Source organism: Helianthus annuus, chromosome 8, assembly GCF_002127325.2.
Source record: "Helianthus annuus cultivar XRQ/B chromosome 8, HanXRQr2.0-SUNRISE, whole genome shotgun sequence".
NCBI classification, from domain to species: Eukaryota; Viridiplantae; Streptophyta; class Magnoliopsida; order Asterales; family Asteraceae; genus Helianthus; species Helianthus annuus.
Genome location: NC_035440.2, coordinates 3,426,652 through 3,443,695, shown reverse-complemented (window position 1 = coordinate 3,443,695; position 17,044 = coordinate 3,426,652). Strand labels below are relative to the sequence as shown.

The 17,044-nt window shown below is 36.9% G+C and overlaps 1 pseudogene; it reads right to left on the bottom strand.

Moving 5' to 3' along the window:
• Positions 1 to 13,524: 13,524 nt before the first annotated feature.
• Positions 13,525 to 15,638, bottom strand: LOC110871787 (annotated as a pseudogene).
• Positions 15,639 to 17,044: the final 1,406 nt, after the last annotated feature.

Genomic DNA, 17,044 nt, shown 5'->3' with positions numbered 1-17,044 from the left:
AATAATTCTAATATTATCTTTTACAACAACAAGTAGTTACATGTATGCACAATGACAACACGTTTCATTAAAACACAACGCGTACAATTACAAGTCCAACAAGTCAACTACTAAACAGTCAAAGTCAACGCGCATTTAATGCGAAAGCAAAAGTCAGAAACTCGAGTTGTCACATTATCCCCAACTTAAAAGAAATTTCGTCCCGAAATTTGGTACGCACTCACTGAGGAAGCTAGGTAAGTTACGTCGTTCACTGGTTTTCCTGGGGTGTCACATCATCCCCCCGTTAATTTGGAATTTCGTCCCGAAATTCAGTAGTAGTAGCTTCAGCCTCAGAAGTGGATGCATTGATTTCGAATAGCTGGGGGTACTTTTCTTTCATCTGATCTTCGCGTTCCCAGGTATACTCTGGACCACGCTGGGAGTTCCAACGAACTCGAACAAGAGGGATTCTCTTGTGTTTGAGGACCTTAACATCCCGGTCCGTGATTTCAACTGGTTCCTCGACGAACTGCAACCGCTCGTCGATAGTGAGTTCCTTAAAAGGAACTATAAGGGTCTCATCTGATAGGCATTTCTTCAGATTCGACACGTGAAATACATTGTGAACTGCACCGAGTTCAGGAGGTAGGTTTAATCTGTAGGCTACTTTGCCAATCTTTTCTAAGATTTCGAATGGTCCGACGTACCGCGGATTCAGTTTGCCTCGTTTACCAAATCGAACCACACCCTTCCAGGGTGAAACTTTCAATAAAACCCGGTCCCCGACCTCAAATTCCAATGGCTTTCTACGCTTGTCCGCGTAGGCTTTCTGACGGTCGCGTGCTGCCGCCATGCGTTGTCGTATCTGCGCAATCTTTTCTGTGGCGTCCACTACAATCTCTGGACCCGTAATTTGACTATCCCCCACCTCTGCCCAACAGAGAGGTGACCGGCATTTACGTCCGTACAATGCCTCAAATGGAGCGGCTTGAATGCTGGTATGGTAACTGTTATTGTATGAAAACTCCACTAAAGGGAGGTGCTTTTCCCAGCCGTTGCCGAAATCGATAACACACGCTCGAAGCATGTCTTCTAGAGTTTGAATCGTGCGCTCAGACTGCCCATCCGTCTGAGGGTGATATGCTGTGCTCATGTCTAAACGTGAGCCGAAGGATTTGTGCATCGCTTGCCAAAGTTCTGACGTGAATCGTGCATCGCGATCCGAAATAATAGAAGTGGGCACTCCGTGCCTCGAAACAACTTCTTTAAGATAGACGTCTGCTAGGGTAGAAAACTTATCCGTTTCTTTGATAGCCAAGAAGTGAGCAGACTTTGTGAGTCGATCAACGATTACCCAAATAGTGTCATTCCCACGCTGGGATCTAGGTAAGCCCGTAACGAAATCCATGGAAATTTCTTCCCATTTCCACTGCGGTATCTTGGGCTGCTGAAGTAGACCAGCTGGTTTCTGATATTCAACCTTGACTCTCGCACAGGTTAAGCATTTGCCAACATAGGTGGCGATGTGGGCCTTCATACTAGGCCACCAATAAGTAGTACTGATGTCGTGGTACATTTTATCCGACCCTGGATGTACCGAATAGCGAGACTTGTGAGCTTCATCCATTACAAGTTCGCGTAAACCGCCATAAAGTGGGACCCAAATACGCCCCGTTACATAGTAAGCGCCGTCTTCCTTTTGTTCCATGCGTTGCCTTGAGCCGCGTAAGGCTTCAGCTTTGACGTTTTCGGGTTTCAGTGCTTCTAACTGAGCAGTTCGTATCTGTGCAGGAAGACTGAACTGAATAGTAAGCTGTAGCGCTCGCACGCGCTTCGGTAGAGTGTCTTTCCGACTGAGGGCATCAGCCACAACATTGGCCTTGCCTGGATGATACTTGATGGCGCATTCATAGTCGTTTAGAAGTTCAACCCATCTCCGTTGACGCATATTCAAATCCTTTTGCTTAAGAATATGCTCGAGACTCCTGTGATCGGTGTAAATCGTGCACTTGGTACCGTACAGGTAGTGTCGCCATATCTTAAGCGCGAAAACAACAGCTCCCAGCTCTAAATCGTGCGTCGTGTAGTTCCGTTCATGAACCTTGAGTTGCCGAGAAGCGTAGGCTATCACTTTATCACGTTGCATCAACACGCATCCAAGACCCTGGATGGATGCATCACAGTATACCACGAAGTCATCTGTGCCCTCTGGCAATGAGAGAATAGGTGCGCTGCAAAGCCTATCCTTTAAGTACTGAAAAGCGGTCTCTTGCGTATTACCCCATCTGTAAACGACACCTTTCTGTGTTAGCATAGAAAGTGGTTGCGCGATCTTTGAGAAGTCTTTAATAAATCGCCTGTAGTAACCTGCCAAACCCAAGAATTGGCGTATTTCTGTCGGTGTACGTGGTGCTGGCCAGTTTCTGATCGAATCAACCTTGGATGGATCGACATGAATCCCATCCCTGTTTACCACATGGCCTAAGAAGTGGACTTCACGAAGCCAGAAGTCGCATTTTGAAAACTTTGCATACAGTTGCTCCTTTCGGAGAAGTTCCAAGATAAGACGTAAGTGCTGCTCGTGCTCCTCCTGACTCTTGGAGTAAATCAAAATGTCGTCGATGAAGACGATAACAAACTTATCAAGATACGGTTTGCACACCCTGTTCATGAGATCCATGAAGACTGCAGGCGCGTTCGTAAGCCCGAATGGCATGACAAGAAACTCGTAATGCCCGTAGCGAGTTCTGAAAGCGGTTTTGGAGACGTCCTCATCCCGGACTCTCAGCTGATGATACCCTGACCTTAAATCAATCTTGGAATAGTAACACGACCCTTGCAACTGGTCGAATAGGTCATCTATGCGCGGAAGAGGATAACGGTTCTTCACCGTCACCTTATTGAGTTCGCGGTAGTCGATGCACATCCTGAACGTACCGTCTTTCTTCTTTACAAATAACACTGGAGCTCCCCAAGGCGAAGAGCTTGGACGAACAAAGCCCTTTTCCAAGAGCTCTTGTAGCTGCTTCGACAGTTCTTCCAGTTCGGTTGGAGCTAAACGATACGGTGCGCGGGCTATTGGTGCTGCTCCAGGAGCTAACTCAATCTGAAACTCGACTTGACGATGAGGAGGTAAACCAGGTAAATCTTCAGGAAACACTTGAGGGAAATCACGCACAACTGGTATATCCTCCAGCTTCTTTTCCTTTGCTGATGCGTCAGTGACAAGTGCCAGAATAGCAGTATGTCCCTTTCGTAAACATTTCTGCGCCTTTAAGTAAGAGATGATGCCAACCACAGCACCACTCTTGTCACCTTGTACTTCGAGAGGTTCTTGACTGGAGCGAGGAATACGAATAACTTTTTCTTTGCATAAGATCTCCGCATGATGTTGGGATAACCAATCCATACCGATGACGACGTCGAAACTACCCAAAACTATGGGTATGAGATCAATCGAGAAAGTCTGACCCGCTAGAACAATACTACAACCCTTGACTACCTGAGCGGCCTCTACACTTTTACCATTGGCTAGTTCTACGACGTGTTTGGTGTCTAGAGGTGTTGGTGTACGTTTTAATAATTTACTCATTTTCAATGACATATAGCTTGTATCAGCACCCGAATCAAATAAGACAGTAACATAAATATCGTCGAGAAGAAACTTACCCATAACCACATTGGGATCATTCACTGCATCTCCTAGACCCAACACAAAAGCACGACCACGAGCTTCATTGCCGTTGTTGTTGTTGTTTCCCCCGTTGTTGTTACCATTACCCTGATTGTTGTTATGATTGTTGTTGTTCTGGTTCCTGTTCAACTGAGGGCAATGCCTTTTGAAGTGACCCTCTGCACCGCAATTATAGCACCCCTTGTTGCCCTGTTGCTGATTCTGCTGTGCTGGTAGCTGCTGCTGGTTCTGGTTCGCAGGTCGAGCGCTTCTACAATCTTTGGCCTCATGACCCATCTTGAGGCATCTTTGACAACGAACCTTATTACACTGGCCACTGTGATGTTTGTTGCAGGTGTTACACTTTGGAAGGTTTCCTCGATACCCTCCCTGTCTGTGGCTGCCTGAGGAGTGCTGACTTGGACTCTGGTAACTGTCTGTCTTTCGCTGTTGAGCTTGTGACTGCACTGAAGCTGATCCCTTGCTAGAATCCCCATCCCATTTTCTCTTACTTTCACTGGGAGTAGCAAGTGTAGTAGAAGCAGTAGCGGTAGCAGTAGCACTGATACGCTTAGGCAGTTTATTCTGATCCACTGCCTGATCGGTGATGCGATGAGCGAGACGCTGGATTTCCTGGATGTTGTTGAGGTTAGCCGAGGTAACGTGGCTCTGTATTTCTGGTGCCAAACCTTTAAGGTACAACTCAATACGCTTGTATGGAGGGTCCACCATAGTTGGACATAACACAGCCAACTCATTTGATCTCTTGGTGTAAGCTTCGATTTCCGAACCAACCATTTTCAAGTTATACAACTCGTCCTCCAACTTGTGAATGTCTTCTCTAGTGCAGTATTCCCTCTTGATCAGTTCTTTGAATTCATTCCAGGGTGTGGCGTTAGCAGCTGCCAACCCTAAGATCTGCACTTGTGCGTTCCACCAAGTGAGCGCAATCCCTTCAAGTGTGCCAGTGGCGAACTTCACCCTGCGAGCCTCAGGGCATTCACACATTTCGAAAACCGACTCGAGCTTTTCAAACCAGTGGAGGAGTCCAACTGCTCCCTCCGTGCCACTGAACGAACTAGGACGACATTCCATGAAATTCTTGAAGGTGCACCCAGGTTGTTGCTGAGCGGGTTGACCTATTGTGTACGAATAGGGCAAAGTTAAGTACGAGAATTAATGTAGGATCTAAAGATCCTAGTGTCTATACTGCAGGGTATACTACCTGCTTGGGCGGCTGCAACTGCCGCAGCAACGAGAGCCTCTAGCTGGGCTTGAGTCATGGTAATTCGTGCGGCCATTGATCTTCACATCAAAGGCAACATAAGTGAGAAAGGTTCGCGAATAGTGCGATGACAGAAGAGTGTAAGCACATAAGTATTCTCATGCAATGACAAGTTGTGAGCAAAGTAATGTAAGCATACTACGAGCAATGTTCTATGCAAATTCTAGCATGTAGGCAATAAACATAAACCTTATTACCTAGGAAGTTGAGTCTTGCACGTGGAGCGAAGCGTCGTTGTGGATCGTTGAGAGCACTGTTCTGGTTATAGTCTGGTTTTAATAAAAACGTTTTTCCATATTAAAACCAAGTTCTCTATAACCAATGGCTCTGATACCAATCTGTCACACCCCCAAAATCCACCTGCGGAGTATCACCGCTTGGGAGCGTGACTGACCAGGATCAAGCCACCAATCATATTGAACATACATTTAATATTAAGTAAAATAACTGAAAACCATCCATTCAATACAAAAGGTGATCAAACAAATCATCGTTTCAAAATGTAGCGGAAGCATAGTAAATAAACCAGTAGTAGTTAACAGTTTTAAGTGTCATAATAGCTCAACAGAAAAGCCACGATCCTTGTCCACAACGACCCGCTTCTCCAGAGCAAGCTCCAAGTACCTAACGATCTGCAAGGCATGTAACATAATGATCAACAAACTAGTTGAGCGAGTTCACAGAAAGTAAATGCGTAATAGTAAGTTCGTTTGTAACAGGTGGCTCTACTGGGCCGATTGTATGTTCTATTGGTGGTGGTGTTCCACGTTACTGGTGGTGGTGTTCCACGTTACTGGTGGTGGTGTTCCACGTTACTGGTGGTGGTGTTCCACGTTACTGGTGGTGGTGTTCCACGTTACTGGTGGTGGTGTTCCACGTTACCGGTGGTGGTGTTCCACGTTACTGGTGGTGGTGTTCCACGTTGTATAACCGCTAGACTACTCGTAACTATAGGTATCCTTCACAACCGAGGATAGTAAAGTGGTAGTCTAGTCATAGTGTCAATAGAGTATCTAATCAACCTTTCAACCCCATTCCCAACACCCCGGGAATCCCATGCCTTGGTAAGAGTGTGAACTCACCTTGGTTTGCTCGGTATGCTAGGTTATGCACTCACAAGTAATTAATCACGTCCTATTGTATGCACGTATAACAAATCAGTTCATGTTCGCAATGATACGCATGCAATTTAATGTTCACATAGCAGTCAGTTTGCATAGCGGCACAACACGTATTATTGCACGTATACAAATGTTAACGTTCATCAAGCATGGCATGCCAAATAGATCAAGCATATAATTCCATCTTTCAAAGTATGTTCATAATCCCTAATATCTTTCGATCCAGCTGTTATCTTTCGACACATAGTGATCTTTCGACAAACAGTTATCACAGTTATCATTCGGACCGAATGTTATGTTTCGAACCAATGTCATCTTTCGGTCAATGCTATCCTTCGGTCAACACTACTATGGTTCGGTCAAAGCTATCCTTCGGTCAACACTACTATGGTTCGAAGGGCATGTATCTTTCGGTCTCAACTATGTTTCGAGTAACTACCATCCTTCGACAAATAACAGTTACGTTTACACAATGTTTCCAAGTTTATCCGATTATCAATTAACACAATTTTCACAAATCAGCTAACATCAACAAGATCAAACAAGCATAAATCCCATGTTTATCAAGAACCCTAATCTGAATAACAAGATCATTCAAACTATCCAATTTACACATAGGTGCCGATTACGTAAACATGTCCGATTACAATATTCTGCCGATTATAGACCTGATTAACATAAACATCTAAACAACCATGACAATTCAATTCGTATATTATCCGATCATCGTGCAAATAATGTCCGGTTCTAACAACATATTGCAATACTAACATACAAATCCGGTTATCATAGCCGATCCACAAAACATTATCATTGAACATCATCAATACAGATCCGATTAACATATTAACCATATATTGCAAGACAATTTATTAATCACAAAATCAAAGCATCATAAACAACATCACATACTAACCGGAAATCTGGATTACGGAATGAAATCCTTCGAACAGGGAATGGGTCTGCTATATGCCGTCACACACACAAGGGAACTAGGGTTTTTGAAAACTAACTGTCGACTTACATGCAATTAACGTATTTAACTCGTATCACAGGAATGGGCCAAGCCCATCAGATAGACTGGGCCGAAAGATGTCGAAGGATAGAGTCCTTGGTCGAAGGATATGTTTCGAGATCCTTCGAACCGGAAGTTGATCCTTCGAATCGAAGGATATGTTTCGAGATCCTTCGGACTGTACGTCATGTTTCGTGATCTAGACCAAGTGTATTAAATAATAATTCTAATATTATCTTTTACAACAACAAGTAGTTACATGTATGCACAATGACAACACGTTTCATTAAAACACAACGCGTACAATTACAAGTCCAACAAGTCAACTACTAAACAGTCAAAGTCAACGCGCATTTAATGCGAAAGCAAAAGTCAGAAACTCGAGTTGTCACAATTAAGACAGAGTTAGACAAAAATTTTATAATCAATGTAAATAAGGAAAATATGATTACCTGTTTGTCGATCTTTCAAGATGTAACGAAATCATAGTTAGATTCCTTGTAAGGTGGTTGTTCTCCCCACATTAATGAAGCAAATTCATTAGGTATTTCCTATCAGTGAAAACAAAAAATAAATAATTAAATACATAAGTCTAAATACAATATGTTTAGTAATCATAAAACCAATAAACATACCAAAAAATAGGATCATCGTCCTCAATCAGCTTTAAGAATGAAAGACTGTTGTTACTCAAATCCATACCTGCAAATTAAATGTGAACGGTTTAAACACGTAAAAACGATAAATTATTTATAGAAGTAAACTAATAATAGTGGAAAACATATAAAACCGAAACAAACAAAATAAAAAAGGTTTCAGAAAACGTAACACCATTTTTTTGTAGAAATAGAAACCCTAATTCCGGAAAATTATCATACTAAAAATAAATCACCAACGAAATTTAAAATTGCTCAAAATTTTAAATTTATAATTTGAATTCCGGAAATAGAAATAGAAATAGAAACCTTAATTCTGGAAAATTATCATACTAAAAATAAATTTACATTTGAGGTTTCAAAAATAAATCACTAACGAAATTTAAAATTGCTCAAAATTTTAAATTTAAAATTTGAATTCGAGAAATAGAAATATAAACTTTAATTCCGAAAAATTATCATACTAAAAATAAATCACTAACGAAATTTAAAATTGCTCAAAATTTAAAATTTAAAATTTGAATTCTGGAAATAGAAATAGAAACCTTAATATTATAAATTTGAGGTTTCAAAAAACGTAACACCATTTATTTATAGAAATAGAAACCTTAATTCCGGAAAATTATCATACTAAAAATAAATCACTAATGAAATTTAAAATTGTTCAAAATTTAAAATTTAAAATTTGAATTCTGAAAATTAAATTACTAACATCCAATCCTGCAAATTATCATACTAAAATTTATCATGCTAAAAATAAATCACCATTTATTTATAGAAATAGAAACTTTAATTCCGGAAAATTATCATACTAAAAATAAATCACTAAAATTAAAATTTGAGGTTTCAAAAATAAATCACTAACGAAATTTAAAATTGCTCAAAATTTTAAATTTAAAATTTGAATTCCAGAAATATAAATAGAAACCTTAATTACGGAAAATTATCATACTAAAAATAAATCACTAACGAAATTTAAAATGGATCAAAATTTTAAATTTAAAATTTGAATTCCGGAAATAGAAATAGAAACCTTAAAATTTTAAATTTAAGGTTTACAAAAACGTAACACCATTTATTTATAGAAATAGAAACCTTAATTTCGGAAAATTATGATACTAAAAATAACTAACGAAATTTAAAATTGCTCAAAATTTAAAATTGAAACGTCAAAATTTAAAATTTAAAATTTGAATTCTGAAAATTAAATCACTAACATCCAATCCCGTAAATGTTTTAACATGCATAAGTATTTTTGTTTCTAAACTTTGAACGTGTACGATGTGCGATAAGAGACTCATCGGACACAATCATAAATGTTTTACAATTCCGAGTGGCCTAATAAGTTGAAATAAATAATAATTACTTGTTTTTTAAAAGATATAAATTTAAACGTAAAAAAGTTATATATGATACTAAACCTTCCTCTTTCTCGGCAAAACACTTTGAGCAACATCAACTGTATATTTCGAAATGGCCTAAATAGTAAAAAAAAAATACATAAGTAACTACCATTATTGGAAAACATATAGAATCAGCATAACTCACATTAGAAACAAATGTGGAGCACAGACTCGGTTCAGAAAAAACAACATTTGTTTTCCCTGTAGGATCAACCTAAATAACAAAAAAGAATAAAAAAATTAATATACAATGAATTAATAAATTGTATTATATAATACTTAAGTAAGTAGATATACATGGGACTTGTTCTTGGGTATCAAAAATTTGTCCAGATCCGTCTCAAACTTGCTTTTGTCCTAAAAAAAGGGAAACATATATATTAAAAAAATGTAAAGAAATAAACTTAAATTCTGAAAAATATAATGAAGTAACTGGAAAAAAACCCTTTAAAATTAGATTTTTTTCAACACCAACAATTGTTTTCGCCTTGGGATCATCCTACGAAAGGTAGAACATTAACCTTTGAAAATGAAAAAATAAACGTAAAATAATTCACTTAATTACAAAATCATATAATTTATTGAATGAACATAAACCTTTAAAGTTAAATCTTCATCACAAACAACCCTTGCTTTGCCTTGTGGTTCAGTTTTTTTATCCCAATCATCTTTGAACTACGTATAACAAAAATAATTGTTTAACAATATAGTACCCATAATTATTAAATTTAATAAAGTAACGAAAGAAAATTTGACGAAAACTGTTTAACAATATAAAAAGAATAATAGTAAATTTAGTAAAAGAAAAAAAAAACAAAAAAATGACAAAAAATTACCTTCTTCTTAAGATCTTCCATTTCAAGTAGAGATGAGAAAAAGTTATCAAACTTCGAATCATCAATATCCTACACAATTATAAATAAACAAATAAAATGTATAAATACAAAAAAAGATATTTATAATACGTTTTAGTAAAATTGATTAAAATATAGGGAATTACATTGAACACAGCTTCAAAACTTGCCAACTGAAATTTGTCATCTTCACATTCCACAACAACACCTTCTTGAAAGTCAGTTCCATCACTACTACACTTCTCCTTATGTTCAAACTACAAAAAATATCAAAAATAACAATGTGTTAAATTCAATATCAACTTGTAAGCTCGCGTTGATAACTAAATAATAGTGTAGATGTACCATCAACAATCTTAACTGAATCTTTGTAAGGTGGTTGGTCTCCCCAAATCATTGAAGCAAAGTCATTAGGTATTTTCTATGAGTTTAAAACAAAAAAAAAGAAATGTCAGATTACTTAAAATATGATTAGTATTAGTAATTAGAATACAAATAAACGTACCAAAAATATCGAGTCATCTTCCTCAATAAGCTTTAAAAATGAAGGACTGTTGTGCAAGGGATCCACATCTGAAATAAAGGTTTATAAATAATTTAAACCTTTAATAATGAAGGTTTTTAAAAAATAAAAACGGCAAAGTATTTATAGAAAAACAATCAATATTCCTAAATCAACAATCAATAAGCTTTAAAAGATAATTTAGTCAATGAACAGACTTCCAATGTTAATTGTGCCTTCCTACCTAAAGAAATCACTCACAATTCTCACCCGAATCACCTCCTTACATTTGATAGTGATTCATACTTCAGTTGCCATAGTGATGACTTTGTAATACACTTGAGGGAGGCTTTGTTGATACCAGAGACAACTACACACAAGTGTGACAAGCATCGTATGAAACTGAGTTACTTTCCCATTGAGAACCATATGAGTGACTATTTTTGTGAAATTTGTGAGGAGGATTTAAATCCTAAGTATACATTCTATCATTGTCGTGAGTGTATGCAATCTATGCATACAGCTTGTGCTCCGTCAATACTTCGTTATGAAACATATGCCAAAGATGTTGAATATGGTGCTTACGTTCATCGCTATGTAAATGTGAAATTTGGGGGCACATATAACAATATTGAAGTCCATCCACACCCCCTTTCATTCGTTCAAGGGGTTGAAAGCGATGGTCTTTGTCACGAGGATGGTTGGCGCAGTCTCCATTACGAGATGATCTTTAAGTGTTTAACTTGTGAGTTTGTAATTTGCTACCATTGTATGAAGAGTCTTTGTGAAGAAAAAAACTAAGCTATTTGTTTTCTCATCAAGTAAGGTGACCGACCACACACGTTGACTTTATACTTGAAGTCTTTTCTGTTTAATTTTTTCTTCTTTTCGATGTACTAAACAAATTGAAGTTAATACATGTGTTTGCTTTGTAATCCACATGTCTTTAGCAGCTTTGTATGCATTAGTTGTTTTTTTGAATTGAAATGTCGTTTGTTGTGCGGATATAAGGAGATGATGTACGAGAATATTCGGGTATTTAACCGAGTATGATATTACTTATAGGAATAATTTAGGGCTACAAATGAACCAAACGTTTAATGAATTGTTTGTGAACTGTTCGGCGGAAGGTTTGTTTACGTTCGTTCGTTTAATAAACGAGATAACATGAACAAAAAAATTCTATTCTATTAGTTAAATGAACGAACACGACCAGATGTGTTTGTCAACATTCATTCATTTACGTTTGTTCATATTCGCGTGTTTATGTTGGTCATTAAAGATTTTGTACATTTAATTATTTTATCTAAACTTTTTATATTATTTAATCCTTATTTATTTATTATCATAACAAATAAAATAGAAAACCTTATTCCCAACATGGTTATGCACCGTTCCCCACTTCCCAATTACTTCTCATCATTCACATCGACAAATACTATTAACCTATATTCCATGATTAGGCCTTCAAGTTCCAGCGTTACTTCGTCCGCCATCCACCTCTAGTCTCCGCCAATTTTATTTGTGTCCACTTATAGCCAATATTCATCATGAGTTTAGGATGGGTATGGTATTAAAGGTTATCCATTCAGTTACACGATATTGGTTCCATATCAGGGAAATGAACAAGTTAATCTAATACTAATAAACAATTCCACTTAACGACACATGGTAATTTCTCGATTTCACTTAATACCACATGGCACTTTCTCCTCATCCTTCAAAATTTTAATTCCATATTAATTAATTCATAAGTTACCACTAATAATCTTTCAAAACTTAAGATATAATAAAAAATCACCTAAATAAATAAATAATCTTATTTATCATCATAATTAAATGTATATCTGATTAGTTCTAATTTTCATGAGATTATACATTCATGTAAGAACATTAATCAAAAGTAGTATTTATTTAGAATTCTAAATCACTTAGATAAGAGTTTTATTTTAATAATTATGTATATGATTGATTGTTTTGAATCATTAACGGTCTAGAATTTCATAGAATAGGCATTGGAAAATATTTATAGATTTATAGAGTTAATTACATAGTTAGTCCCTGTGGTTTGCACAAAATAACATATTTAGGTACTAATAGTTTAAAATCACATTCTAGGGTATTAACTTTTCATTTTATAACGTTTGGAGGTATTAACGTTATTTTAAGGTTTAAAATCACATTTTATTAGAACCTAAGTATGTTATTTTGTGCAAACCACAGGGACTAACTATGTTAATACCCTAGAAGTTAATACCTCTAAACGTTACAAAATGAAAAGTTAATACCCTAGAAGGTGATTTTAAACTATTAGTACCTAAGTATGTTATTTTGTGCAAACCACAGGGACTAACTATGTAATTAACTCAGATTTATAATAAAAAATAATTTAGTTATGTAAATTTGTGTATTCTAAATCACTTAGATAAGATTTTTATTTTAATTATTATGTTTATGATTGATTGTTTTGAAATCATTAAGTGCCTAGAATTTCATGGAATAAGCATAGGAAAATATTTATAGATTTAAATATGTAAATTTAAATCACTATGGTTTGAAGTATGTAATAAAAATAATTTAGTTATGTAAATTTGTGCTAACAGGCACGATACGATATGGTTTGCTTCTATAATCCCAACAACATATTAGATTATAATTTATAAAATGGTTTGAAGTATGTAATAAAAATAATTTAGTTATGTAAATTTGTGCTAACAGGCACGATACGATATGGTTTGCTTCTATAATCCCAACAACATATTAGATTATAATTTATAAAAGCATCTTTCATTCTGAGGGAAATCCACCGCCATGGCCCATAGTGGTATAACCCATGGCTCACATGAAACAAATTGCACCAAGTGAGACTCCAACCCATAACCTCCACATTGGAAGATCATGGGTTCCTTCCTCCTGAAACGAATTGATCTAAAACTCATTGGCTTACCATTACCATCATTATCGTTGCCGTTGCCATCATTATCGTTGTCGTTATCGTTGACCAATTCCATTTTTAGCCAACTAATCTTTCCATGGTCAAAAAACAAGATTTTCAATTCAACCAACACTTGCAAATTCAGGGTTAAAAACAGATGGTATTTGAATTACTTTTACATATACATCTACAAACTTTATATATAAAACAGTTTACAAATCAACACACAATTTCCACTATCCTTTCCTTCGAAAGCTTTTGACAGATAAGTGGATCCAAATACCCCAAGAATCATATTAGCATGCATTATCCATGTAGTCTACCAGTAATTCGCTAACCATACCTCTATCTGGAATCTTCCCGGCCGCACCATATATCGGCGCAAGTCCTCCGCTTATTGGCCCGGGATTCTTTTTCACCTAAAAAATAACGAACAATTTATCGGCAAGGTGAAATATATATAGAAGCCGGTTCTTGTACAAAGTGATTTTTGTGTGTGATGGGTCGATACTTCAGTTAAATTAAAGGTGGTTTTAGACGTGACGTTGTAATGGTTAGGACACACAATTGTAATCACACGGTTCGTTCATGTGTCAGGCCAGGACAACTTGAACGAACCGTTGTAAAGGCATTGTTGTAACTAGTTTAGATGTACAATATAATTAATAGTGCATCAAACATCTTTACAAATAATATACCAATACTATATTCAAAACAAAGATGATAAATCCTCAATGTTATGGTATACTTTTTTATAATAAAAAAATAATAAAGTATATATAACTTAGAGTTAACTTCCATTTTGCTCCCTGTGATTTGGTCATTTTAACGGTTTTGCCCCAATAGTTTAAAAATAATCATTTTCCTCCCTGATTTTTCAAACTTATCGTTATTTTGCTCTCCACCTCTAACTCCATCCAAAAAACCCATTAACTAGAAGGATATTTTGGTAATTTTATAGATAAAAGCAAGGGCATGTAAGTCTTTTCACCTAAATAAACCTATAACTTGTTTATTTAAATGTATATAAGTAATTTTTTTCTATCCCCCATCTTTCCAACCACTCTTTCTACCGGCCACCACCATCCACAACCATCCACCACCACCTGCAACCACTACATGCCGACCACGACTACCGCGACTTTTAACTAACGTTTTAATTAAGTTAGAGCCAGGGAGTAAACTACTGAAATACCCCTACTTTTAATTGAACGTTTTAACTGAGTTAGAGCCAAAGAGCAAACTAGCGACAAAATCGTAAGATCAGGGAGGAAAATGGCTATTTTTAAACTATAAGAGCAAAATCGTTAAAATGACCAAACCATAAGGAGCAAAATTAAAAACTCTATAACTTATTTGAGTTTTTAAAAGAAAAACGTTGCATCTAGATTTAAGCCAAAAAATCAACATTAACCTTCACTGTTAATTACGATCTTGCCACTCAATCTTAACCATTGAAATAGTGTAATCAACGGTCCAAAAGCACTTGGTACCCTTATCAAGTAATATCCACTTTGTATTTGATCCTAATCCAAATAAATGAAAAGTTTTCTACACAAGATAATTTGGAGACTTACAGTTTGCACTGAATCCTTTAAATCGTTGAGGAATTCATCAACAACAGGCACATGTTGAAGGGTCACACAGATATGAATGCTGAAATATGAACAATACGTTCGAAATGTCATTTCCCGATTATTATTTCGCGAAATAAAATTATTATGATCATATACCTGTTGGGTCTCTGCAAGGGACTCAAATGCCAGCCTTAGAGGACAATATGTCATTCACTTCAAATATGTCAATAACATTAGAGCCAAACGCCACAATTGTCATATCTGGCCTTCCAACGATAAACAATTCGGGGATCTCTTTCACTCTACAGAACATTCAAAAAAGGGCAAATAAGTAATTTCCACCTTGGAATTAAAAAAAGAGACAGAGAGAGAGATGCATACCCTTGTTGTATCCTCTTTGATGCTTCCATTATCTCTCTTGTGTGCTCAAGGTAACCTTTAAAACATACAAAATAATGATCATTTTAACTATAAAAATGTGACCAAAAAAGGGCCAGAAATTATAACATCAAATTTTAAATACGCAACCTTCTTGCCCTAATGAAATCATAGCTGCCCAAGCTCCGGCAATCACGTTTCCAGGTCGGCTACCAGCAATTGTTGGAGATACATATAGACCACCAGACCACTCGGTAACTGTAGTGTTAACATAAAACACACTTTAAATACACATGTATTTCATAATTGTTGATACATATATGTGGACGCGACTCGACTTGACGTGACTCGACTCGACGCGACTTGGTTCGGTTCGACCCGGTTAGGTTCGGCTCAAGCCCGACGTCACGACATTCCTCCGTCGTGCGCCCCAGAGTTCGACACACGAAGCACAGAGAGCCGAGAACGTTTCCCGCTTGACACATCATCATGACATCGATGATGTCATCTTTGACTAAACTTCACAAATATGAAGACAAGTTGGATCTGACCGTGCATGGGAAAATTAAGTTGGTCCAATCAGCTTAAACTTGGGCTTATAACTTTTTCTTGGCGTATCATCTTTGGGCCCAAGCCCATGTCCGGCGAATCACAAGGAGGTCGACGAAACACATGTGTTTCGTCAACTGGATTCCATTTCGTCAAATGTTTATGTGTTTCGCCAAGTCTGTTTCGTCAATGCTGGTGCTATATATAGACTGAAGACAGAACAGAACATAAGGAGAACACATAGAGAGAACACAGAGAGCATTCTGTTGAGAGCATACACACACGAGTGTTTTAGAGAGTTTGCAAAACACATTTGTAAACATAGCTTTGTAACCGAACCTTTCATTCGTATTAATACAAGTGGTGTTAATCGGTGAAGATTGTGTGTTGTGTTTGTGCTTGTTCTATCTCGGTTTGCCTTTCCGGTTGGATTCCGCACAACCGGGTTGGTTTGTACACAAGGATTAGGCGATAGATCCTCCCCTAGCCGGACCTACAAGTGGTATCAGAGCCTTGGCTCTTCTCCTTGTTAAAACCGAGGTGTTCTTGGTGGTTTTCGGGTTGTTTTTCGGGTTTTTGGAGTTTATCATTTTCTGAAAATTCTGTCTAAAATCTCGAAAATCATCAGGTTTAGGTTTTGCTGAAAGTTCTTATAAAAACCTTGTTGTTTATCATTTTCACATGTTAAAAGTGGGTTTTTAGTGAAGTTTTATGCAAAAAATTGTGTTTCGGAAATTTACGGTTCACCGGAAAACTCATAAGTTTACCGGAAAATTCATAAATTTCTGGGTTGTTCTTCATAAATTCATATCATATTCAAAGTGTTCATGCTTTTATAACTTTTAGATCTTTGAAATATCACTTGTGAAAGTGTTTGTGCATTGGGGTGTGTTAAGGGATTATAATATACAAAGTCATACTTGTTTGGTGAAAGCATCATGTCCTGAGCCGAAAGTAGTTTTTGTTTGTGTCAGAACAGGATAAGGGTTGAAAAGTTTACCAACCCACTGACAACTTTTCGACGAAACTGAAACTCAACGAAACAAGAATTTGATTCGCTGAAGTATCTTTGACGAAAATGATCTTTATGCCTGTGTTGACGAAACAAAATTGG